Source organism: Phodopus roborovskii, unplaced genomic scaffold (assembly GCF_943737965.1).
Source record: "Phodopus roborovskii unplaced genomic scaffold, PHOROB, whole genome shotgun sequence".
Classification (NCBI taxonomy): domain Eukaryota; kingdom Metazoa; phylum Chordata; class Mammalia; order Rodentia; family Cricetidae; genus Phodopus; species Phodopus roborovskii.
The window spans coordinates 4,952-31,143 of record NW_026126448.1 but is presented as its reverse complement, the minus strand read 5'-3'; the positions used below and the strand labels follow the sequence as shown (position 1 = coordinate 31,143).

The following is a 26,192-nucleotide window of genomic DNA, read 5'->3' as shown; positions in this document are numbered from 1 at the left end:
AGGGAGGCCAGGCTTCCCATCTTGAGATGTCTTTTCCAGGAACAGCCCTGAATGGGCTCAATGATGGCTGGGGTAGCTCTCGGGCCTGAGCACACAGGAAGAAGGGGCAGGATGGCCCAAAGATGGCAGAGAGAACTTTGGACTGGACCTAGCTTTGGCACAGCACATCCTGGGCTTGCCTGCCCGTCATGTGGTCCCCGCAGAGGTCCAGGGGAAGGAGGAACCTCCTTTGCCCCCACGAAGGGCTCTTGTGGCTGAAGCAGACAATGCAGGTGCAACTTCAAGGCAACCTTCATCCTGCCAGATGACACGTGGGGCATCTTCCCCAGGCTCAGGGCTGAATCCAAAGCATGGGTCAGGTGTGAGGTTGAATGGGAAGCAGTGGTAGTGGCTTCCGCTTGGGAAGCTCCTCCCACACAACCGGCCCTTTATGGAGATGACATCCCACAGGTAGGTATTTTTACCTCCTTACACAGATGAACATGGGCACAGAGGGGCCGAGTGACTAGCCCAGAGTCAGTGTCGCACGGCTAATGAGTGACTATTCTGGGACCGGGACTTAGGACCATCTGACTCCAAATCCCATGTGCTTCCACTTGCCTGAGCGCCCTGGAGGCCGTCAGGCTGCCTTGGGGATTTCTGGAGGGGTTTCTTTCTGAAGTCTGGGAAAGCAGAGAGGCTGAGCGAGGGAGAGCAAGTCCATTCCCATGCATCTGGCTCCCCAGGTGCCCCGCTCAGTGCCTTGCCGCCTTGCAGATCTTGTCATACACCTCAGGGAAGGCGTCCTGGCAGCCGAGCTGCTTGCGCAGTTTGTGGTAAAGGGAACCATCAAACATTTCCCAGAACTCCTCGCGGTTCATATAGCAATCGGCATATAACATCTGGAACCTGCATGGGAGGGAAGGGGTAAGGGTGTGATGATGGACAAGGTGGGTGAGAGGGCCCCTGTGTCCCTAAACCCTAGGCCACTCACCCGTGCACACTCCGGACAAACTTCTCCAGCTGTCTCATGCAGGACCTGGCCTCAAGTGCTTCACACGCGGCTCCCCCATATGCCCCGATGTCCACGTAGAGCTCAGCCTCATCTCCCTTGGGGTGCACCAGTCCTGGTTGGCTGGGCAGGATGAATGGGCACAGCCAGATGGGGTAGACCTGAGGGGCCAGGGAAGTGGATTGGTCTGCCTTTTTCCAGCAGGTAGCAGACACAGGATTGGCCCACCCACAGCCCACAAAGGGAGACTTAAGAGTCTGCAGCCTCACTAGAGGCTCCCAGCTGCTCTCAGCTCTGGCTTCCCCCTCCAGCCCTGTGAGATACTCCTATTCTACCTCATGGAGCTACTCTAGAGCAGCCTGTCAGGCACCATGGCCCCTTTTCCTTGCTGCCCTGGCTGAGCGAGCCAAGAGTGTCATTTTATAGTCGGAGAAACTGAGGCCCTGTGGGCAGATACACAAGGGTGGGTGACGTGGTTCTAGGGAGAAGATGTAGGTCCCATGGACCCATGCCCGCCTGACCACCCTGCTTACGTGGATGTCATTTTGGAAAGTGTGCAGGGCCTGGGGCAGGCATTTCATGGGCACCAGCATGTCCTGTACCACATGGTGTTGCTCATACAGCTTGCGGAGAGTTTCGCCCTGCGTCAGCTTCAGGAGGGAGATCTTAGGGGGCACCATCCAGCCAAAGAGGTAGCGGAATATGGGGTTGTTGCCAAAAGGGATGATATCCTAAAAGACAGAGATGGGGGATGGGAAGAAAGAGGAAGTCTCAGTCAGGTCCTTGATCCACTCGGGACAAGTACTCCAGGGTGCGAGCCCCTCATGAGACACAAAGAGGATCTTTACCGGGTGGATCTGGGTCAGACCCTCATTTCACACATTTACCAACTATAGTGGCTTTGGGATAGTCATGTAACTTCTCTAGGCTCGGCTTCCTTATCTGTGAAAAGTGACACGTGAGGCAAATAGAGATATTGTGACCGGTGCCAGGAACACGATACCATGGCTACCATTCCTGTTCTCAAGATTAAGGTCAGCGTGGTTGGCAGCCTATAAGCATTTGCTAAATGAAGGCTGTCCAGTGAGGATGGGATACCTAGAGAGCTTGAGCAGTATTCCTAAGGGCATGCAGTAAGGACGCGCTCCCCAGGTGGGTGGAGTCTAACTCTACAAGGAGTTGGTTGGCTTCCACACAGCCAACCATTCATTCTCTTGCTCCTCTTGGTCTCCCTGGAAACCCTGGTAGGCAGATACCATCTTTCCTCTCATGCTCTGGGTGCTGCTGCTTCCCCCCACCCTTTCACTTAGCCATGCAGAGACTCCCTAGTTCACAATCGTCTTCCTAGCTCTAGGCCTTGCTACTTTCCTAAGACACCGGTGTGCAGAGTACCGCAGCCTCTGAAGTTTTGATGGCAAGGGGGCTGTCAGCGACAAGGCATTCCATTCCAGACATGGTTCCTGTCCTGAGATGCTCACTCTCCTGGGAGCAGTGGGTATAGTACAGAACTGGGACAGAGTCGGAGGCAGCTTCTGAGGTCCCCTGGCATAGGAGCCCAAAGCAGCAACATGTGCCAACTGCTGAAAGCTCTGTATCACATTCACACACCCCTGGAGTCAGAGCTTTCCTACGAGGGTGCTTAGCCATCTGATGTCCAGTCTACCAGACCCACACAGCCTGAGCGAGGCCATAGAGTCAGCCACCGAGGCCACATCTGCTCATCTATATGTGTCTCTGGCTTCTGTCTGACTAGGACAGAAGAGTACTTGGAGAGACTGAATATCTCCCCAACAGACCTCTCCAGCCCTTCCCACAGACTGTGTACACCACTTCACTTTGTTGCCCGGATGCAGAGCCATTTATTTAAGCAAGGCTACATGGACGGGCATTTAGATTACTCCAAGATTATCAGTGAAGCTCCTCTGCGTAAGTCTTTGCCCATCACTATGCACATTTACTGTTAAGTTCCTAGACACAGACAACTCTAGATTAAACGCTGTGGGTATCTTTAAGGGATCCTACTTCAGACACTCGCATTATTTTGTATTCTGAAACTAGAGGTGAACATGGCTCCTTGCAAGCTTGCCAGCAATGCGCTCTCACACTTCCAGATCTCTGCAGTTTCCCTGACAGGTGAACAGCGAGACACAGTGAGATACCTGTTTCCAGCTCTCGGGGAGACTATGTGTCATCCTTCTCAGGTCCACTGGTTTGTATGAACCAAACTGTCGGCCTCAGAGGGCCAATGTTTAAACACCACTCTTCTTTCCTGCCTCTGCCACCCCTTACAATCCATCCTCTGACCCCTTAGTGACCTGGGGTCCACGGTCCTGGCTTCACTCCTGTCCTGTCCTGCCAATGTGCTGAGGTCACTTTTCCCAGCACTCTCCCTCAAGATGCTTCGGCCTCAGGCTCCTGCCACCTCGGCTGTTGCTTGCATCTGGCCAGCTACTGGCTACCTCTACTCCGGTAACTGGCTGCAGAGCCCTAGGGATGACCAAGGATCCCAGCAGCTCCTTTCTTACCCATGTTAACCACCCCCCACACAGTGGCTAACAAATGCTATGACAATGGCCACCCAGGCCTGCCCTAGGTTCTCAGGCCTTTCTTAACAGAGCGATGAAGGTCAAAATGGAATGTTCATGAACCAAAAGTAAAATAGCCTTGTACATTTACGTGTGTGTGCATGCAAATGCAGGTCTGTGGAGGTCACATGACAACTCCTTGCCTTCCGCCTTGTCCGAGTTGTCTCTTTGGTTGTGTGCTGCCCTGCGTGCCAAGCTAGCTGTCTGGAAAACTCCCAGACATCCTCCTGCACAATCTCCCATTAGCAGCTCTGGTTTTATAGATGTGGGCCATCATGCCTAGCTTTATGTGGGTTCTGGGGATTCAAATATGGGGTCCTTACTCTTGAACAGTAAATTCTTTACCCATGGAACCATCTTTCTAGGTCAAAATATTGTCAAGACAGTGGGTCCTCCCCACGCCCCCAACCCCACTGTGCTAGGGATTGAACTTACGGTGTGCTAAGCAAGCATCCCATCACATAGCCCGGCCCCAGCCCCAATCACTGAGTCCCAGTCCTAGTCCTGATCACTGAACCCCAGAAAGTGCTCTTATATTTAAAAGATGAATGGTAAAATCCATGCTAATAACTCAGAATGGGATTTTTTTTACTTATTATGCAAATATTTATGACAGGACAAAGGAAAAGGCTGTCTACATTTTAGTACTTTCAGTGGCACTCTAGATCTGTTTCGTGCACTGGGCTCCACAGGTTACCTAGCTGGCCCTGAACCTGGTGCTGCCTGATGGGGGGATGGAGGGGAGGGGGGAGGGGAAGTGCTTGGAGCCAGCCAGGCTAGGCCCGGGTGTTCTGACTCATCACCCAGAATGTAGGTTGACCAGGTTGTTCTTTCAAAGACCTTTTTTTCTTCAGGGAGGAAAGTGGAGTGAAGGCAGCCAATGGGAAGGAAGGTATATTTATTGGTGGGAAAACCTACATTGAGATTGTGTGTATTTATCAGAAAGGTCTCAGCTTCCATAACTTCTGTAACTCCCCTACCTGGTGCTCCACCCGCTCATGGAAGTAGGTTCCTCCTTAGAAACCACTGTTGGCAGAAGGGAGTTGCCTCACACAGGCCAGGAGGAGAGCAATGAGCCTGGGCTAGGGGCAGAGGTGTGTCAGATTGTCCATTGACCTCAAAGGGAACAGCATTCTGAAGGCCAACTCTGCCTTCCCGTAAGGGACAGCTGGGCTTCTGCAGCTGCCCGGTCCTGTTTCCGTATTGCCTCAAATTTCTAAGTCCCAAGAGTAAATAAACTGCAGGTAAGCAAACATGGCTTAAAACACCTGTTCTTCCAGTTCCTGCCTATAAATGGAGGTGGCTTAGGACGGTGTTCACTTAGCTGCACGGCAACATGACAAGCTTCATTTTGAGCAGTCTGTGAAGCAGTTAAAAATCTCTTTACCCCCTTAGGAGATAGGGCACCTTGGCTGGAGCAAACCGGGACATGAAAGGCACACTGCATGGGGGAAGCCACATTCACGGCTCTCATTACTGAGGCCTGGGCCCTGTGTGCCCTCACCCTCACAGACTCCCTCCCTGGTTCTGAACCACTGAGCTCTCATTCAGCCTTGTGCACTGCAGCTCTACAGCACCGAGTCTGGGACCACTGTCACCCGCATCTGCACTCACATTTGGTGAGTTTAATACCCACAAACACGGTCCACTCACACTTTGGTACCCCAGCTCCTCCGCCTGCCTTTATCTTCCAGCAGTCTTATCTTTCACTGAGCTCAGCGGCTGCTCTCATGTCATCTCCAGAATAGCTGACAACACTTGTCACCATGACGACCTAATCTCCGGAGCCAAACCAGTCCCGGTGCATCTTTTCCCGGAGCCACTCATGCCACACACACTCACTCACTGCGGATTGCATCACCGCGGTGCTCTGTTGCATCAGAACTCAGTTGCTGGAGTATAAGTACCACCTACTTGGTCCTTTAAGAATGTTTCTCAAGCTCCAGACCATCAGTGTCTACATCTATTCCACAGTTCCTTCTGTCCACCCTACCCTAGAGGTGGCCCACTCTACCAACCTGGCATCCACCGTCACAGTGTGAAAACCCACAGCCATATGCTGGCCTAGCCACGAGTTCATGGTCACCAGTCTCAGGAAGCTGAAGCCCCTGCCCCATCCCAGCCAATGAACTTCCTATTCTCTAAGGGACAATTCACATGTCCCCCTCTCAAGCTGTCACCATGCCCTGGCTGAAATTCCTACTTTTGATTTTATCGAGAAATTACAGACAACCAGAAGGGAACTCCCTCAACTTCCCACGTCCCAACTGCCCCCAACTTCATGCAACTGTTCCCTCCTACACAAGCTACCACCACGAGGCCACTTTCTCAGCTGAGCCAAGAAGCCACCCCAGTATAAACATATACTGTCACTCTCCCCATCAGCCCCAGGACATATAACAATGATGTCACCTTTGCTTCTAAAAACAGAGAAACAAGATTCTCTTAGTCCTGTCCTCACTCCGGCTTCTGTCCCCGTGCGCCCCCCCCCCATTTGTCCCTTTAAGTGGCCTCTGAGATTGGTTTCACAATCCTATTCTCTCTCTCTCTTTTTGTTTTGATTTTTCTAGACAGGGTTTCTCTGTGTAGCTTTGTAGACCAGGCTGGTCTCAAACTCCCAGAGATCAGCCTGCCTCTGCCTCTTGAGTGCTGGGATTAAAGGTGTGCATCACCAACACCCGATTCACAATCCCATTCCTTTAAACTCAGTCTTCTGGGTTTTAGCTGCTATCCAAAGCTGATTTCTATCCCTTCATCTCACTTAGCAATGGACACTTTCCTGGAGGTTCCCCCCAGGCTCTGGCTAAGGAGCCTTCTCTTCTGATGGTTCCTCTCCCTGGGACTGTAAGGGACCCAGGACTGGGCATTTTCATGCTCCTACTAATCATGGCTTTAAATAAAAAAAGGCCAGGTGGAATAAGCCCACAAGCTCTGCATTTGGCGGGGTAGGGAGTAGGGAGTATGGGGTGGTGATGGTGGCTGGTGGAGTCAGGAAGTTCAAGACTAGTCTCAGAGACATAAAGACCTGCATGGGCTACATGAGACCTTATCTCAAAAACAAAACAACCAAACTCAAACAAAACCCCCAAACTCAACACTATTTCCCTGCCACGGATGCCTATATTTATACACATGGTCTTAACCTTGTTGAGACCCTCTGGTCCTCACACACATAGTTGACTGGGTAGCAACTCAAGGGTCCACTTGTGTGCTCAAGAAGCACGTTCAACAGATATGCTCCGGGCAGACTTTCTAGTGTCCCTTGCCATGCCCCCCCTCCCCCGCTTCCCCATGGTAGTTAGGGGGCCTCCTTCACCTAGCTCTTGGGTCTCCAAACTGAACTCATGCCAATCTGTCTGGAAAACCTGTAGATCGGCTCAACTGTCAACGCCACTCACGGTGCTTTTCTCCTCTGCTGCCTCCCAGACAAACAGTAATGTTTCATCTCTTTTCCCATGATCGCTTAGCCCCCAACCTACCCCCACCCACTCTCCTTCCAGCTTAAAGAATAAAGATATTCTTTAAAAATAAAAAAAGTAGGACACACCACTTTCCTACTGAAAGTGCCCACTGGCTTCCTCTCACACCTAGAAAAAAGCATTAAGTTCTGACTTGACCTACAAGGAGCCATGTGACCCAGGCCAGCCTCTGGCTTCTGTGTGGCCTCGTTCTGCACCCTGGCTCTAGCTCGGCAACCTTGCTGTGTTTCAGACATAGGTAGCCTGCAGGGACAACAGGACAATGAGGTCCAAGAGATCGCAACTAACCTCCGCCTCACACACTAGGTACAAAGTGTTCAACCTAAATGAAGGAGCAACATCCTTGAAGCTCCTGGAGGCAGGCATGGATCGGGGGATGGAGAGCAAGGGTCTTCCTGGTCTCAAATTTGTTCGTAAATTCTTAAATATGACAACTAACAAAGTAGATAAGTTGGACTTCATTGACATGGAAAACATGTACATCAACAGACACTGCCAAAATTGTGAAAAGCAGGACAGGATAAATATTTGCAAATCGTGTGTCTGCTAATGGTTTAGCATCCAGAGTGTGTGTGAAGAACACATACAACTCAACAGCAAGCACAAACAGCCCAGGGAAAAATGGACAAAGGGGCTAGTGAGTGAGATTGCTCAGTGGATGAAGGATGATCTGAGTTCGACACTTGGGACCCATGAAGTGGAGGGAGAGAACTGATTCTTGGAAGTTGTCCTCTTGCTTCCATACTTAGATCATAGTACATGTGTGTCACACACACACACACACAAAACGAATGAATGAATGAATGGATGGATGAACTAAAAATAAACAAAAGACCCCACAAATGGCTCACAAGCACTTGACAAAATGCTCAAGGACAGCCAAGGCTTCACAGAGAGAATTCTAACTTGAAAAATCACGAAGAGCTGGGTGTTCCTTGGTAGCCCACGCCTTTAATCCCAGCACTTGGGAGGCAGAGGCAGGCGGATCTCTCGCGTTCATGACCAGCCTGGTCTACAAGAGCTAGTTCCAGGGCAGCCTCTACAGCCACAGAGAGAACCCTGTCTTGAAAAACTAAAAACCAAAACCAAACCAAAACAAACAAACAAAAACATTAAAAACAAAACAAAAACCAGTAAGGAACTACAAGCAAACCCCACTGTGATACCACTGCCAATCCCAGGACACTATAACAGTAACAATAACTTACAGATCAGAGAGTATTAGCCAGGAGGAAAAACTGGAACATTGCCAGGTGAAATGAAAACAGTATAACCACCGTGGGAAACATTAGGGCAGAACCTCCACCAGTTAGACACAGAATTACCATCATTCAGCAATTCCATTTCTCATCTGTGTGTATGCATGAGTATGTCCCTAAAGAATGTGAAAACTGTTTACTTGCTCAGGGGGTATGAGGTTTCCTTAGGTACAAAGACAACACCTGGGACTCCATGGAGTTGGAAGCCACACAGCATCACGTGTGTGCTGAGCTCCCTGAACTAGGCACCAGACACTAGTTAAGTCTCCTGGCTCACCACTGGCCATTCCTCTGCTTGGGGATTCTCCTGGAGGGCCTGTGTGGCTGGTCCTCCTCAAGTCCAGGACCCACCTCATGTGCCATCTACTCGTCCACTCACCCCTACACACAATGGTAGACTTATGCTCACCTCAAGGCTAAACTTGACTCTTACCCCTTTGCACAACCCTTCCCCCTTTGCTTTGCACAGCTTTTCCAGGGCCTGTTCTCTCCCCACACAGAGCTAGAATCCCTGTTCAGCAAGGATAATGCCTCCTGAAAGATAAAGCGGGCCTGCCTTCCCCAAAGTATGGCCTCACTCTGTGTCAGCGGTGAAAGCCAACTTCTTACTGCAGGTGGCTGTGCCTAACCCAAAACACAGTAACTGCTCTGCTGGACTGTGAGGACAAGACCATTCCTTCACCAAAGGGACAGAGAACTAACTGTGGCCACAAGGTGAATGGCGCGCTGTCTCCCCCCCCAGGAGCCAGGGCCCCGAGAGAGCCACGCCTCACCTGGAGCTCCCAGAAGATGCTGCGCGTGTGGCGGTGGTAGTAGTGCCTCAGGGGAATGTACTCAAGGCCCTCACGGTTTGTCTTCAGGTAGTTCTCCACGTGCTTGAAGAACCATGGCTTGTAGTAGCTGCCAATGCTATTCAGCTGAAATGACAAGAGGGCATTGTGATCAGAGAGTGTCAGATCACAAGGGAGCCACTGGGGAGCAACAGTGATCCGGCTGCTGTTCGATACCCTTGGCCTTTTCCAAGCTCTGACATGTCAGTTGTGGCCTTAGAGAGTTCAGAGCCAGGCGGCCTGGGCACAGCAGGCACTCACTCTCCAGCAGAGAGCAGACACTTGGAGTGACCTTAGTGCTGTGCACAGGGCTCTGACAGTCTAGGAAATTTAGTGGCCCATCCCAGCTGGTGTCCTGATTAGAACACAAGTCAATGTTCATGGGGTCCGTGGTAATTCAGGGCTCTGCACAGGTTAGCTTCCTGCTGCCCTCACCGAGCCAGTGTGGATCCCTCTCACTGGAACCCGTGGTTCCAGTCCTCTGGGTTCTTTCCCTAGAGTCTCCCTCCCCTGGAGGGGAAGCTCACAGGCTACATGTTCTGGCTCCAGGCTCTGTCCTCCAATGCCTAAATGACACACTGAACTGTTGTCTTATAGCTCTCAGAGTTTCAGGTCTAGATCTGCCTCCACTCCAAGATGACTTAGTTGCTCAGACCCCAGTGCTCTCTCCTCTGAAGTGAATTCTAGGCAGGTTCTCTTGGGAAGAGAGAATGTTCTAGGGCTGGGACGCTGGGCCAGATGTTGCCTAGCTATATTTTAGATGTGTGAATTGGTAGAGGCCACTCCCTAACTCTGTTTCCTGCATAAGTGAATTAACAATAAACACACACACATACACATTAATTTCAGGGCTTTATTTCTCTCTCTCAAAACAGACAAACAAACAAACTAAACTAAAACCAAAAAACCCAAAATAAAAAACCAAACTGAAAATCAGGGCCATATCATACTGTACACACTGTGTGCCAATCTGTTCTTCCCATGTACAAGCCATGCAGCTGATCCTTTAGCCTGTTTGCCTCACTTTCTATTTGGCAAGATACTGATACTGCTGACTGGATGGCTGTGCAGGTCAACGTAACACAGGACACACCTAGCATGGGTCCGCCCTGCAGAGGGCCACAGCATCAGTTCCCTGCCCTCCCACTGGTTGTCAGCCTCTCCTCTGTTGCCAGTACCTGCCACTTCTCTGGGTACCACCCTCTCGTGGAGCCTTCTCCATATCAGGCACTCTGTGGGGAGAGGAACGTGGGAGCCACAGTGGGCTAGACAGTTCTGCACAGAGCCTGCTTGCCCACACTGGCTTCCCCTGTGGATAGTGAAGGGGACCGAAACTCGGCAGCAGATGGAGCAATCTGATCTAAGGCAGCGGAGGCCTGGCCACCTGCCCGGCAGTGGCATCGACTGTGTAATTAAGTTGAAACTTGGGGTGCCTAGGTCCAAGGTTTTAGGGAACCACTGAACTAGAGAAGCCCCGAAACAAAAAATAAATAAATAAAAGACACCCTAACTGCCACTTGGGACGCATGGCAGCTGGGAAGGCCAGACGGCTGTAGAAGCTCATACCGGCCTTTACGTATCCGCAGAGAGCAGCCCTTGCCTGGCTGTAAAGTGGGTTACATGCTCACAGGGAGCCTCACCCTGGATGGAGCCACCAGAAGACCCATCACAGTGCTTGGCTGGCTTCTAACCTGGGCCGCTTGGCACATCTAACAGCATCTACTACTCTCCTGTCCCAGCTCAGCTAACTAGTGATGTCTCGGCCTTGCTTACTACTACAAAAGCCAAGAATTTGGCCTCTGTGCTTTTCTCCCACTTGGCCTGGAGGAGCTCCTGGCAGGGTCCTGGGGCCTTCATTCTCTTGTCAGGAAACACCAGACCTGTGTTAAAAGCCTAACAAATCCTTTCTTAGTGCCATCTTTGATGGCATCTAATCCATGGTAAAGTTATTTTCATAGGGCAGGTGGTTTCTCCCCTTGGCCCCTCCCCTCAACTTCACACTGTAGACACCTCTAAGGAATTGCCAGGACAAGCTAGAACACCTCTGGACCAGATGCCCTTGACAGGTGATTAGGGTGGGGCACTCACAATGACTAGGCTCAAGGCCAGGGAGAACCAGAGCACTTAGACTCCACGGCTGCTCCTGGATGCCCTCTTCCAACATGTGTCCCACCAGGGTTCAATGCTGTGGACACATGGTGCTAATCTCTAGAAGCTGGGATTCGGGGACCCACATGACCCAGGAGTCAGAGACCAGAATGAAAACCTTCTATGCTCACTGGGCCTCCCCAGGAGTCTGTCCCTCACTGGGCCTCATTTCCTAATATGCAGAGAGGATTGTTTTACACAGTTTGTGAGTCCTTTTCAATTATTGTAGTTTACTGAGACCAGGGCCTCATACACAGTAGCTAAGTACCCTACCACTGGGCTAACCCTCTAGACCACATTTCCAAGTAAGCAAAAGCAAAAACAAAATTTCTTTAGTGTGTGTGTGTTGAAACAACTTGTGGGGAGTTAACTCTTTTCCTTTGCCATGTGGGTCCCAGGGATCAAGTTTAGCGTTGGTGGGAAGTACCCATATCCACTGGGCCATCTCCAGGCTTCCAATTTTATTTTATTACTTTTTAAAGATTTATTATGTATACAGTGTTCTGCCTGCATGCATGCCCTGAGGCCAGGAAAAGAACACCAGATCTCATTACAGATGGTTGCTGGAAATTGGACTCAGGACTGTTGGAAGAGCAGGCAGTACTCTTAACAGCAGCTCTGAGGTCCCCAATTTTAAAACATTTTACGTTTGCAGGTATAGATCAAGAGCCTTAAGAGATGCCTGTACTTTGATGTAATAATTCTACTTTAAGACATTCTTCAAGTCCTCTCTGCTCCCACTAATCAAAACAAAGCAGGACAAATAAAACTAGAAGCAACTTAAATTTCCATCTGTGGACAGTGTTTTTTGTTTGTTTTGTTTTTGTTTTTTTATAAGCAACAGACAGGGCATTTGCTCAATGCACTGCTCTGAAAACATGAAATCACCCGAGGCAGCAGAGCACAAGACAATGCTTACCCACCAGACAAGACAAATTTGAAGAGGTGAGCACAGATAAAGGCAGACAAACTAGAAAACTTTGCAAAGATGTGTTCAACTGTGCAAGTAACAAGAGGAGCTACAAAATAAAGACTAACTATTTTTAACCTTATCAGATTGGCAAAAATCAAAGTGTGATACTCTCACTACGGTTGGCAGGAATGTAGGGGGAAAGGCCTTCAGCCACCTGTTACTGGATGCAGGCATGAACACCACTAATCCATTGAGGGCTGTGTGGCTCCACTCACCCATATTTAGGGTGTTTACACCTGGGCTCAGGATTCTGTTTCATTCATAAAATTGTTGGTACTAAAGGACAAGAGGAGTCTTAAATCAGGCCAAGGACTTACATTCAACCAAGTGGTGGGGAGTAGGATAAGGTATACTGAGAAATGCTGTGGAAGGGGTTACCGTGTGTGTGTGTGTGTGTGTGTGTGTGTGTGTGTGTGTGTGTGTGTGTGAAGAAATGCCCCTTAACTTTGTGTGTGTGTGTGTGTGTGTGTGAAGAAATGCCCCTTAACTTTCTTATATATTCAACATTGCCATACTAGTTTATCATTTAAAAACTTGAAAAGGTTTTATGTACATTAAGGGGTGGGGGGAGAGATGGAGAACAGTTAGCTTTGGGTCACAAGTGTACATGGGGTCTTTTACTTGTTCCCACTTTCAGGTCTCTTACAGTGAACACAGATCCTTTCTGAATGGAGGGGAAAAATCCTACTAGTAAAAATTACTTGGTCATGCCAGGCAGTGGTGGTAAATGCCTTTAATCCCAGCACCTGGGAAGTAGAGGAAGGCAGATCTCTGAGTTTGAGACCAGCCTGGTCTACAGAGGGATTTCCAGGACAGGCCCCAAAGCTACGAGGAGAAACCTTATCTAGAAAAAAGTTACTGGTGGCCAGGCATGGTGGCACACCCCTTTGTCTTGCACTTGGGAGGCAGAGGCAGGAGGTTCTCAGAGTTTGAGGCCAGTCTAGTATACCCAGTAAGTTCCAGACCAGCCAGGGCTACATAATAATAGTAAGACCCTGTCTGAATATGGACAGAACAGACAAAACAACAACAACAAACCAGAGCAAAACGTCATATATATTACATAGTTGGGTCACACCTGTAATTCTAGAACTTATACTCAAGAGATTGAGGCAAGAAGATAGCTATTAGTTGGAGGTTAGTCTGGGCTACTCAGTGAGTTCCAGGATAGCCTGAGCTAGTATGTAACCCTGACTGAAAAATAAATAAAGATTAAAAACATCACACATTTGTCACATATAATTAAAAATACATGAATAAAACATTAAACATTGTACGGTGAAAGCTGAGGGTGTGCCCATTTGGTTTGGAGGGAGTTTCAAGGTAATTGCTCAATCTTGCTTCTGCCATCCTAATTCAAATTAGCCCTTGGAGCATCTATGACACAGGCTGTCATTAGACATTAGGTTTTATCTACACAAGGGAAGCACATGAGAGGCAGGTGGCTGAGTGGAGGACTACGGGACTCCTGTGGTCCCTAACACAGCTCTGAAGGAGCCTGTTCCCTGCACCCTGAAGGGCTGCCATAGGAAGCAGTGTAGAACAGGTCCAGCCCCAGCCCACCTTTGTCCCTGGCCTACCTTACTGGGCTCTACGTCATCCGTCATGACCCCTGTCATGATGACAGCTTCATCAAGGGAGTACAGCAACCCTTCCACGAAGTGGTTCTCCAACCGCTGGGACTCATGGGTGAATTTTTCACAGATGGCCTCCAAGCCCCGAACTGGCTCAAACCGCAGCCGACGTACTTCTTGGCAGGGATAATACGGATCTCAGCAGCCACCAGGAAACCCAGGGTCCCACAGGACCAGGGCACAGCATAGAAAAGGTCTGAGTTTTCAGACTGTGAGACAGAATTGGCACGTGATGAGAGCGTGACCTCTAGACATGGCCAAGGACATAGAGCCTGTGCCGGATCTTGCAGTTGCTATCCTGAGCAATGCACATTGTAATGTACATTATAATCAGTACTCAATTTTCCCTCTGCAGTTTCTATTTCATATTTAACCTCCTACTGATGCCTGTATCAGGGATGCTCAGCTAAACAGAATCTGACACCTTTTACTGAGGCCTAACCCCTGAACCACATGCTACCTGGGGAAGGTCATGACCAAAGCTCAGAGGGAGGAAGAACTAAGGGGCAAGCAGAGGCACCAGTGTAAGCTAAATGAGCTAGATCCCTACTGCAGTCAGGGCAGTCAAGAGGCATGAAAAATGTAGAAATGTCCCTGCCACCCACAGCTGGCACTAAAAGCAACAATGCCTCTCTCTTGGTTCACTTCGCCTTATTTCCAGAGCCTGGCGGGGCACTGCTGGCTTCTGAGGGTTAAGGAGCATGTGGCCTGCCCTCAGTCAAGGTTCACAGGGAAGTCAGCTGTAGCAGCAGAGCTCAGGCAGGGTCTCCCAACTCAGAAGCAGTGGCTCTCCTATAGCCCTGCTCAGCCCTGAACACCTGATCTCTCTGTCCCACACAGACACTGCCTTGTCCACTGGCCATGGTAAATTAGAGTCTTTACATCTCTAAGAGCATTTTTCCAAAAACAATCCAGCCTTGGGCTGGTTTACCAATAGGCCAGTGGTGTACCAGCTCTACTAACCTGCATTGCCTAGGTGGTAGGCAGGACAGGGAGCATGGGGACAGGGGGACCAGACAAATAAGTTCTGTGGCACACAGTGGGAGCCTCTGCTACAGCAGAACTCTGTCAACCAATCCCTTCCCGGGGGTGTCCAGGTCCCAAACTGCACCCTGACTCCACACCAGGAGCCGACACAGCACCTTCCCCCTCCGGCTCATACGGCTGTCAAAGGACGAACGCAGCCTCAGAGAAGCCTTCATCTCCTGTCTCTCCTCAGGTGAGTGCATAGGAAGATGTACTGGACCAATGTGACACACTTCTTGGCTGAGTACAGTGTATTTATCCTAGACCTTGGGCTCTCTTCTGTGAGGCCAAAGCTGTGGTGGCTCTGATGTACCCACCTTGAATCCAGTGACCCAGGTTTAATTTCTAGCTGTGCAAGATTTACTTTCTGTGTGACCTTGGGGCAGGTCATTAGCCTCTCTGTACTTGAGTTTCCCATCTGACTCATGGTAACTAGAGTATTCATTCACCTCACAGTTTGTTGGAGGAAATAACATGCATGAAGCACCCTTACAGTGCCTAAATGCATGTAAGGGGCTGTACATCCCAACAGATGTATTTAAAATGAAGCGCCCAAGGACAGCCACCTCCCTGACACCAGTCTTCCCATCTCTGAACTTACCGGAGTGCAGCGCACAAAGCTGCCATCTGCCAGGATCAGCTCGTATGCGGTGCAGATGTGTTGGAACAGGCCGTACTTGTGCGACGCCGACTCGATGCCTATGCCCATGATCAGGCCCCCTGCAGGGACATGCATGTCAGCAGGGGAAATCTGTGGTGTGCAGGGTGGGGCTGGCAGACATGGAGCTGCTAAATGAGGATGTTCCCCATCAACCAATTTGGAGAGTAGGCGTGAGAAGGTGCCCTTGAGGATGGTCTGTGTGTGCATCCACTATAGGAGGAGGCTTTCATGAAAGGAGGTTACTGGGTGGCAGGGTGTGTGACCTTTGGGAAGGTGCTGTCCCTGAACAAGCACTTTGGTGGTCACAGACCCTACAGGAGAAGAACCAAACCTATTCTGTGTGACACCGGCAGAGACCGAGCAATGGACAGTCATGAGGAAGCAGATGGGATTGGAATATCTGAACTGCTCAGAAATGGAGCAAGGCCATTTCTAGCCCAAACAGAAAAGTAGCCATCACAGAGTAGATGTGCTGCACGGAGGAGGTCGACGTTCCTCCCCTGTGATACTGGAACCACCCAGCCCTCCTGCCGTGAACAAGGAGTACTCACCCACTGTGAGGTCATCGAGCTCGGGCAACACAGGCAGGGTCCAGCCAATGGAGTTCAGCAAAGCCGCCACCTGACCCATAGACACCAAGGGTTCCACTCGAACAATCTGTGGATGGGACAAAGGGAGAGGCTAGGACTGAGGGAAACAAGGCAAACTCAACGATAATGCCTGCACACAGGGTGACATCTCAGCCTTACCACGCCCTCAGAGAGGTACAGCCGTTATGGCTCTCTCTAGAATACTAGACTGAACTTAATTTTGGTGACTATGACCTCTGGTTCTGAGTCAGCTAGTACTGAGTGCCATCCTCTTGAAGATCTCCTAAGTGTTGGGTATGGCTGCACACACTTGTAATCCCAGCACTTGGGAAGCTGAGGCAGGAGAACTGCCACAAGTTTGAGGCCAGTTAGCAAGATCTTGTCAAAAACCAAACAAAAACAAACCCCAAACAAACAGAATCAAACACAGCAAATGCTTAGTTATTTTTTCTAGCTTATAGGAGAAATATTAATTTGGGAACTATAGCAAAAATGAGGAAGAAAACCCGAGTCATCCACACTAGCTCTTCACTCAGCAATCAATGACAAGGAGGAGGCAGATCTGCCTCGCTTGTCCATGCGTCTATGCCGCTCTTTTGTAAGTTTAATACGTATACACAAGTACAAACCCACACATATACACCTGTTTGACTACTAAAATTTAATACTAGCGGGGGCTGGATAGATGGTCCAGCAGTTGGGAGAACTGGTACTCTTCCAAAGGACCTGGGTTTGGTTACTGGCACCTGCATAGCAGCTCACGACAATCTGTGACTCCCAGTTCAAAAGGTGATTTCTCTCGTCAGGCACCAAGCATGCAAGTAATACAAAAACACATATGTAGGCAAAACATCCATATATGTGAAAAAGAAATTAGCATAGAGATTGGGAGACCACTCAGTGGAAACCACAAGTGCTAGGACAGAAGTTTAGACTCGAGCACCATGTGGATGTGACAACCTGCCCAGGGCATGAGAGCTAGAGACGGGGGCTCCTTAGAGTAAGTTGGCTAGTCAGACCTGCCAAATGGACAAGCTCTGGGTTCAAGTGAGCAGCCCTGCCTGGATATATGGTAGAGAGCAGTTACAGAAGACATGCAACTTGCTGTGGGATATTTGTATACTATGTGAAAATGTATTGCTTTTGTGCCACAGAAGAAGAAACACTATGAATACCATCAAGATTGATAAAGGTTAGATTCGAACAGGAGAGACCTCTCTTGATAGGAGAGGTAAATAGCTCCTCAAACAGCTTGGTCATTCAATCCAAACTAAATTAATTACACTAACAATGCCTTTCCATTGATCAGATTTGGAAAAAATATTTTTTAATTATTATTAAGAGATAATACTTTTTCAGTAGCCAAAAACGACTTTGTCTTAACAAAGATACAACCTGACAAAAAAAAAAAAAAAAAAAAAAAAAAAAAAGGAACTTGCCAAAGGTAGGGGTTGGTGCAGGGTTTGTTTTTGTCTTTCCAGGAGAGGATAAAAGCATCCAACTAAGAATCTGAAGACCGCTGGACAAAAGAAGGAGATTCATCCAGAGAAAATAAAATGTCCTAATGGTACAGCACAGATTTGTAGCAGGATAAAATTTCGTAAACATTTCCAAATATTTGTTTCCACTGTTCTCTACAGGCAAATGGTCTGTTTGTGGTCCCAATTCAGTTAAAAATCAAAGTGGGCTCTAGAGTCGGAGCATGGATCTCTCCATCTCTAAACCCAAGCATGACTGTTAAAGGAAAATCCAAATCTCTGTCTCATGTCAGAAGAGTCACCTGACATGGGACAGGAAGAAAAACAAAGGACTATTCTATTATCTCTGAATTTATAAGATTACTATGTAGTAATTACCATATTACTGAACTTCCCTGTCATAATACTAATGGTCATATAGAGTACTAATTCCAGAAAAATAGCTTCACCTAGTTTCCTGTACATGATTTCGGCTGCGTCTGAATCAGGTAACTAGGAATTAAGTTACGAACCCCAGATATACTTATTAGATTATGGTCCTCTAACATCTCTAGATCTGCTGCACATGACATTTGAAAATGTTTACGTTTTCTGCAGTGAACCCTAATCATTCTGGAACAGTGATCTTTTAAGTCTCTAAAGGATGATGAGGCCCTACAGTGACAATTCCACCTGGATTTCAGCAATACCACTAACCTGACAAACACTCCCAAAGATCAGCTTTGGAACTACAAACTGTACAACAATTTCAAGTCAGTTAACAGAGAGGGTCCATCCTCACAGACTGTTTAGCCAAGACTTTAGATAAAACTCTGCCTATACTTTCTCATCACACAGAAACTAAACAAAAAATAATACAGCTAGCGCTCTCCTAGGACTTGACCATTATTATCTCAGGATCCCCTAAGATGCTGTCTTCCCCAGGCAACAGGAAGTAATTTTACTAATACGATGCCCACACACCCAAGAGGGGGGGTGATGGTTTTTGGTTGTTCAGTAGGTTGTGAGTGTCTGTCATCGTTTAGGGGGGTTGGTTACAAATTGTTACTGGTTACAGGAGGGAGGGAAACTAAGCAAGGGAGGTTGGATTCAAGGATCTTTTCTGGGAAAAAAAGGGGTGGGGATATAGGAAGGATAGGATAAAATGGTAAATTATTGAATCTAAACTAAAAGGCAACTATTAAGATTTAAAAATTTTTACTTTGACTATGTATTTCTTTATATATTGATACAAATTAAAGGTTATTTTGTTAGAACATATTCTAATGCTTCTACTCTTGTTTAAGATACGTTTATATATTGATACAAATTTAAGGTTTTTTTTGTTATATTGTATATATGTTTCTACTCTTGTTTAAGGTATTATACCTGTGCAGCTCATTTAAAAATGTCATGTATAATTTAAACTTCAGATTAGTAGTTAGTCATCTATAATAATTAAACTTGTAGTCATGTTAGATATGTTTTCAAGGTTAAACAAATATTTTAGGGAGATAGATGGTCTTCCAAACACTTCAGAGACCTACAGAATATGGCATTTAAGATGTTTTAATCAACCCTAAGGCTTTTCATGATTGTTAGACTCATCTGCTCCTGGCAGCACCAATTCACTTCAAAAAGGATGTTGGGCACTGGAGAACCTCCACAAGGGTTTGCTTTTGTTGTGGCAAAGCTAGCTACCTGGGCAAGAAACTGCCGCTGCTTTGCTGACAGTATGCTATCCAATTTGGATGGAGTAGGACACAAAAGAAGGCGACTGCTGAATTTTGCTAAGACAAGGTAGGACAGTCTTTCAAAATTCCTGCTTCACAGAAAGGTCTGTCAGATATCCCAGGCCTGTAGGGCAAAGATGGATGCCCCAAAGTTGCAGAGGCCCCTTGGGTGACTGCCTAGGCAGCCAGCTGCTTCTGTTGTTTCTTAGTTTTGTAAGTTGTTTGCTCTGCACTTCCTGATTAATCAGGTAACAATTCCTGGAGAAACGGGGAACAAACAAAGCAAGCTTTGAGATTACCCCTCATCTGTCCAGAATGAGCAGGGAGGAGAGAGAGACCACGGCCAGGGCCTGTATCATTAGGATTTGCTAAACCAGAGTTCCAGAGGGACCAATCAGAAAAGGAGTTTGCAGCAAGAGCATCAGAACAGTGCTGCCCAGAGGAGGAGATACTTGGAAGAATTGCAAGGGGCATCACGGCACATTCAAACAGGTATATATACACGTGTACAGCTATCTCCTGAGGGCTAAGGCCAGGGAACAGAATCATCAGAAAGATTACAGGTCAAGGCACCAGAAGGTCACCTAGGGCAAAGGCATAACATTTATTCTCATAAGGCCAGCCTGAAAACTTGACTCATGGAGCCTTAGACAGAGTCCTTAGAATGTCTTGACTCAGTATCAGGATAACAATTAATCCAGATTAAATGGTGCTCAGGTCCCACCTAAGAGAATCAAGACCCAACAGGATCAAATTGTTCCCAAGGAATTTAGCTGCCTCTTGGAAACACAATCTCAAGATATGTAAGAATGCCAATATGCAACACCCACCAGGAAAAGGTCCGAATGTCACAACTGTCCAGTCAGCAGTTACAGGCATGCACAGAGGCAGGAAACTACGGCCCATAATGAAGAGAAAAATCAAGCAAGCCAAACAGATCTAGAACCGACAGACAACAGAAGAGCAATCAGGGGCACCACCTTAATTCTCTATATTCGAATAGTGACATTTGAGGGCCAGTAAGATGGCTCTGTGGATAAAAAGAAAACTTGCAAGCCTGAAGACCTGAGTTTAATCTCCAGAAATTCAGGAAAATAATTGACTTTCAAAATTATTCTCTGATCTCCACATGCATGCCTCAGCATGTGCATGCCGCCAGCAGTGTGCGCGCGTGCACACACACGGTCCTCACACATACATACATAAATAAACTACAAAAAAATATTAGCAAGACCTGGTGTCTGGAATGAAAGATACAGTGGACTGGGCTAACAGCAAACTAGGAATTACAGAAGAAAAATCAGTGGACTGACATATGGGGCAATGGAAACCATCTACAGTAAAACAGGAGAAATAACTTAAACAATCTGAAGAGGCCTAACACACCCATGGTAGCAGTCTCCAAAGGAGAAAATGGAGAAGGCAGGGGAAAAAAAATAATAATGCCCCCAAAATTTCTACATTCAGTGAAAAAAAAAACTAACAGAGTTCTAAATCCAAGAATTAGTGAAAATCGTACCAAAAACATCACAAAAGATTTATTTTTTTTTTTAGATTTCTTTGTATTATTTAAACTATGTGTATGGTATGTATCTGGGTACATGTGTGCAGATAGCTCTTGTAGGCCAGATGCTTTGGGTCCCTAGTCCTGGAGCTACAGGTGGTTGTGAACCCTCTGATGTGGATGCCAGGAACCAAACTTGGGTCCTTCACAGGAACAGCACACAAGCTTAACCGATGAGCTACCTCTTGGGCCCCATTTTGAATTTCCTTTGATTTTTTTTTTAAAAAATAATTATGTGCACATGTGTGTCTGTAGAGCTTAGAAGTCTCAGTGGTTCCCCTGGAGCTGGAGTTGTAGGTGGGTGATGGGGACTGTACTCTGGTCCTTTGCAAAAACTGTGTAAGCTCTCCAGTTCCAAAGAAAGACCTTGCAGGTTATAGAAAACCCGCATAGAAATGTTCCTGGCCAAGTGGGAAGAGCTCTGGATGTCCGCCCACAGCTAAAGGGCTAAACAAATGGATCTATCCAGTGCAAAGGATATCATTTAGCAGACAGACAGTCCATGCCAGGCACACATGCTTCAATATGAATGCATTTTAAAAAATAATCACTAGGGAACCCAGACCAAAAAAAGTATGCACTAAATGAGTCCTTTCACTAATCTCCAAAGTCTGGCATTCATTTATAACAACAGAAGCGGAACACTGTTAACCCAAGGCTGTGGGTGGAACAGGTAGGGAGGTGGTTTAAGGGAAAGAATTAGTAAGAGCTATGAGCAAACTTTTTAAGGCTGTCGGGTAAGCTCTGTGTTTTAATAATGGTGTCTCTGGTGCAATGCTGTCAAAATTTATTACCCAATTGCACAGCTTAAATAGCTACAGTTTATTGTATGCCAGGTACACATCAATAAAGCTGTCTTAGAGAGGCATAGGGAGTACATGTACTCTGGCCAGGGTCTCACAGTGATGGAATGCCATCAAGTGGACACATTATATCCAATGGCTCTCTTGTTGCTGGATATTGCATTGTTCTATTAGAAATGAAAATATAATCAAAATCTGTGTATTGGGGATTTTTGATTACATACACCTAAGCTTAATTCCCTTTCCTTAAGGTATATTTTGAGAAGGAGAATGATGACATGTTGTCTTCACTAAAGTGCCCAGAAGCATTAAAAAGGAGAATTAGTAGATGGGCCAAAGAGTACATATTTCTGGGCAAAGTTTCCTTTCGGACTGCCTCTCCCACACACACACCCTTTTTCCACCAGCATACTTTCTTATGAGGAAGGAGGAAAGAAGGTTCTCTTTTGTCATTCACGTTTGCCTATGATTTCTCCATCCCTAATTTTTATAGAACTAAAACGATCAAAAGATTCCTTTGAGTTCTCAAGGACTTGCATGGGATTGTCTATGGCCAGTCTTTCCTCCCAGTGGCTGTGATGCTTTGGAGGACAACAGTGGCAGGTAGGAGCTGGCTAGTAACAACCTGAGCTATTAGCGGGGCATTTATAATTAATATAAGCCTCCATGTGTTTATTTGAGAATAAGTATGTGACGAAAGAACTCTGTCTCATGAAGAGAGACTTTTACCTTGACGACCTTGGTCCTGTCCACTCTTGGACAACCTCCTTGATGGAACTCATTTCCCCGTAGAGTCGCTCACACTTTAAGGGTGTCCACCTGCTCCCAGAGCCAGGATACAGCACGCTCACTTGGTTGTTTCCCCCCCCCCCTTTGGGGGAGAGAGGCAGTACTGGGAATTGAACCCAGGGCTCTGTGAATGCTCTACCACTGAATTCCAACCCCAGCCCCTCTCACCTGCTTCTTGGTGTCCACTTCCAGAATGTCCATCAGATTGATCATGATGTTCTTGTGTGTCTTCTTGTATTTCCCAACCCGCAGTGAGACGGTGAGGCCAGCCAGGACGCCCCGTGCACATGAAGGTCTTGCTGCCCTGTTCCTTCCATTCTCGTACTGCAACCAGGAGCTGAGACTCAGCCGACTCCATCTGGGACCCCAGAGCAGCTCACAGGCCCTCCTTCAGAGGGAGCTGGGGGAGAAGATGCCTTTACTCGGGCACTTTTGGTGAGGGTGGTGAACCCCCTGGAGAAGAGCCTTACTCTGTGAGTCCCATGGCTCACAGGACCAACAGAAGAGACAAATGTGTGCTACTGCACAAGGGAGGGATAAATAACTGGTCTAAGAGATCATACAACCCATGATTGGCAGATTCATAGCCAGGACTGACAGCCACAGAGCAGGGAAGACAGATGGGCTTAGTCCGTAGAGGTACTTAGGCAGCATATTCTGTGCCAGACCCTGTTGCCAGCATCCACACGTAACTCATGTACCACTCTGGCCAGGAGCAGCCAGCCAATGGGCAGTAAGACTTTGGTAAAACCTCCATGCCAGAGAAGGCAAGGTCAGAGGGGCACGCTGGGGAGGAAATAAAGAGTATCTTGTCCCAGCAGGCAGACAAGGCAGGCACACTGCATGGCTGTGGGTTAAGGCATCCAAGGACCGTCCATTTCCTCTTCATCTGCTTCTAGAATTCCTCTTCCTCCACCCAGGTGAGGCTGATTCCATGGCGCGGGCCACTGGACAGTTTTAGAACAGGACTGTGATCCCTAGAGTCAAACCACTTGAGTCTGTTCCAGGGAAGGGCATGCTCTCTTTACTGAGGTAGGGCCAACAGTGACTGAATCTAAACCAGAAACCGTGGACGTCCACAGGAAAATAGCATCCCATGAGGAGGAAGTCAACTCAGGGGAAAAAAAGAGCCAAGAGGGGAGATGGAGATAAACGGGAGAGAGGGTCCTGGATTTAGTGCACATCTCAGCCAGCTGTACCTGCTGGATCTTTTCGGGAGTACAGCGCCATGCGCCTCTTCTTTTACTCAAGGCAGCTTCAAAGTTTTGCCCACGAGTCCTGTCAAGGGTCAGACTTCTGGGGGAAGCTGCCCTGGAGGTGTTGGACAGAGGGCTCAGGATGGGAAGGGGGAAGCTTGCAGTCTGGCAGAAGGGCACCACTATGAGGGACGGAGAGAAAAGACAAAAGGTGGATTCCATGACCACCCGCTCTGCCTGGGACTCTGTGGAAAGGGGAATGCAATGACTGGAGTAGGGTGCTGCAGGACAGTAGGTCACACAGGTAGACACTATCAAGCTTCTGGAACATCGATTGGATTTGGGGTAAAGAAGCAAAGCCCCCATAAACATCCTTTGTCAATTGCCTCAAGAGAGACAGGAAGGGTCTAGTAAGTAGGTAAGAACTTAGGCAGCGATGGTAAGAAGCCAGGCCATGAGGGGAACCAAGCCAGAACCATGGGATGGGGATGGAAAGGATGGGGTTATGGAGTCGAAATTCAGGCTTTTTATCCCAAGCCAATGTTGAGCCTCTGCCCTATTTACCAGTCATGTTCTCCTGCAAGACTCACAACTTGAACCTAATTTTAGTGAAATGGGTCCCAGACATCAATCAGGTGACCGTGGACTGTAAATCCCAGACATGAAAGGCACAAGGAATGGCCTGTTGTCCACTGTTTCCCTGTTCACGGCATATCCTTCCATTTAGTTTATGTTAACAAGCACTCACTAATATACTCTGGCCCCCAAGGGGAGCTGTCAGATAACAGGGCTATTGTCTTCAGGAGCTCACAACCTGACCAGGGCATTCAGGCAGGTGAATGCGGAATCTGAACCCACAGAAAGATCTAGGAAGTGGGAAGAGCAGGTATGGGGGAGGTCAGCAGAACTGTGGGGCTTCACTGTGAGCTCCAAAGCCCAGGGTGGCAGTGCAAAGCGTTTCTGACCACAGCACCCTCTGCACACTCTTCTCAAACTTCTTCAGGTCTGGAGGTCAGTCTGCCTGCACCTTCAGGTCAGCCTGCAGCAACAGCAACAGTAAGTAGAATATGAGGGTGGCTACCATGAGGGCGGCAGCAGCGGGCAGATGCTCTCTGAAGCTGATGCCAGTTAGAGAATTATAAGGAGGGCAGAGGGAGCCCATGCCAGTCCTGGATGGATGGGGGGGGAAGAAGGCTTCACTGTAAAGAAGTCTCAGTCTAGGTGTCGCTAGTCTCTGTCCGAACTCATCATCTACTTACTGGAGAAGGACAACTACCTCTGGGTACAGAGTGCCTGCACTGAGCAGAGTCTGAGGCTACTCATGTGGTTGGGGGCTGGATCCACCTTCTCTCTTTTTATCCTTTTATTCTAAAGGCGTCCAAAGCACCTCGGTCCGTAAAACAAACTTTCACCCTCTTTCCCTGCCTAAGTACGTCCTTCTCCCAACTGACTTTCTAACCTTCCCTCTCAGTACCAGGGTCTCAGCTTCCCTACCTTTTGCTCAACTAATCTCTCCACCGAATCATCTCCCAGCACCCCGCCCTGAGGCCATTCCTGCTCCTGGAATGGAGGGCCTGATGAGTTACCTGTCTGCGTCCGATCACTCGAAGGTTTGGAGTCCCTCGTTTTCCAGGTACTGCGTATGCCCTACACCTAGCGGACACTCCATAAGCCTCCCGACAAGGGTCTGCTGTTTGTCCCAGTGCTTTGCTGATTCCATTTGATCCCCTGGGCAGTCCCTTCCCCCATCACACGCGGGTCCTTCACGATCCTCCTCCCCACACCCTCTCTTCAGGCCCGGCACACCACTCCGCCGCCCAGCGGACCGCTAGCCGGCGCATAGCCGCGCTCCGCACCGCTCACCTGCTTCTGGATGTCCCGCACGCGCTGCTCGTGCGGTGGCGCGGCCCGCTGCTCAGCTTGAACACCACCCAGGCACGCACGTGTAGTAGATGTCGAAGATGAGCGAGAGCGGCAGCAGGAAGAGGCACACGAATACCCAGCGCTGGTGGATGAGCACGAACTCCAGTCCCTTCACTCGCACCCAGAGTAGAAGCAGGAGTGCGCACACGGCCAGCGACACGGCGGGCTCCATGGTGTCGCGGCGCGGGGCAGGGGTGCAGGCTCGCGCCGCGGGTCACGGCAGCCTGCTGCACGACCCGCCGGCTCAGAGTGCTGCCGCCGCCGCCCGGGGAGCCTCTAAGTCGGGCCCGCCGCCTCGCGATTGGCTGGGTCGCCAAGGTTCGGTGGGCCGAGACCCAGGCGACGACCAATGGTGAGCCGCGCCGGGGATCGGAACCAGGGAACCGCTGCGTTTCATTGGCTGAAGCGCATAAGGTTGCTCCTCCCTCTTTTCTAGCCGGCACGCGAGGAGGGGCTGACCGGGGCTGGGGGCGCTCGTGGGTCGGCCTGCGGCTGGGTTGGCGGGGACGCAGGCTTTCCGCCCTGAAGGCTGCAGGGCCACCCCTGATCTC

At 48.7% G+C, this 26,192-nt stretch overlaps 1 pseudogene; it reads right to left on the bottom strand.

The window, feature by feature from the left end:
- Positions 1 to 362: 362 nt before the first annotated feature.
- On the bottom strand, positions 363 to 25,813 carry LOC127225099 (delta(24)-sterol reductase-like; annotated as a pseudogene).
- Between the last annotated feature and the right edge of the window lie 379 nt (positions 25,814 to 26,192).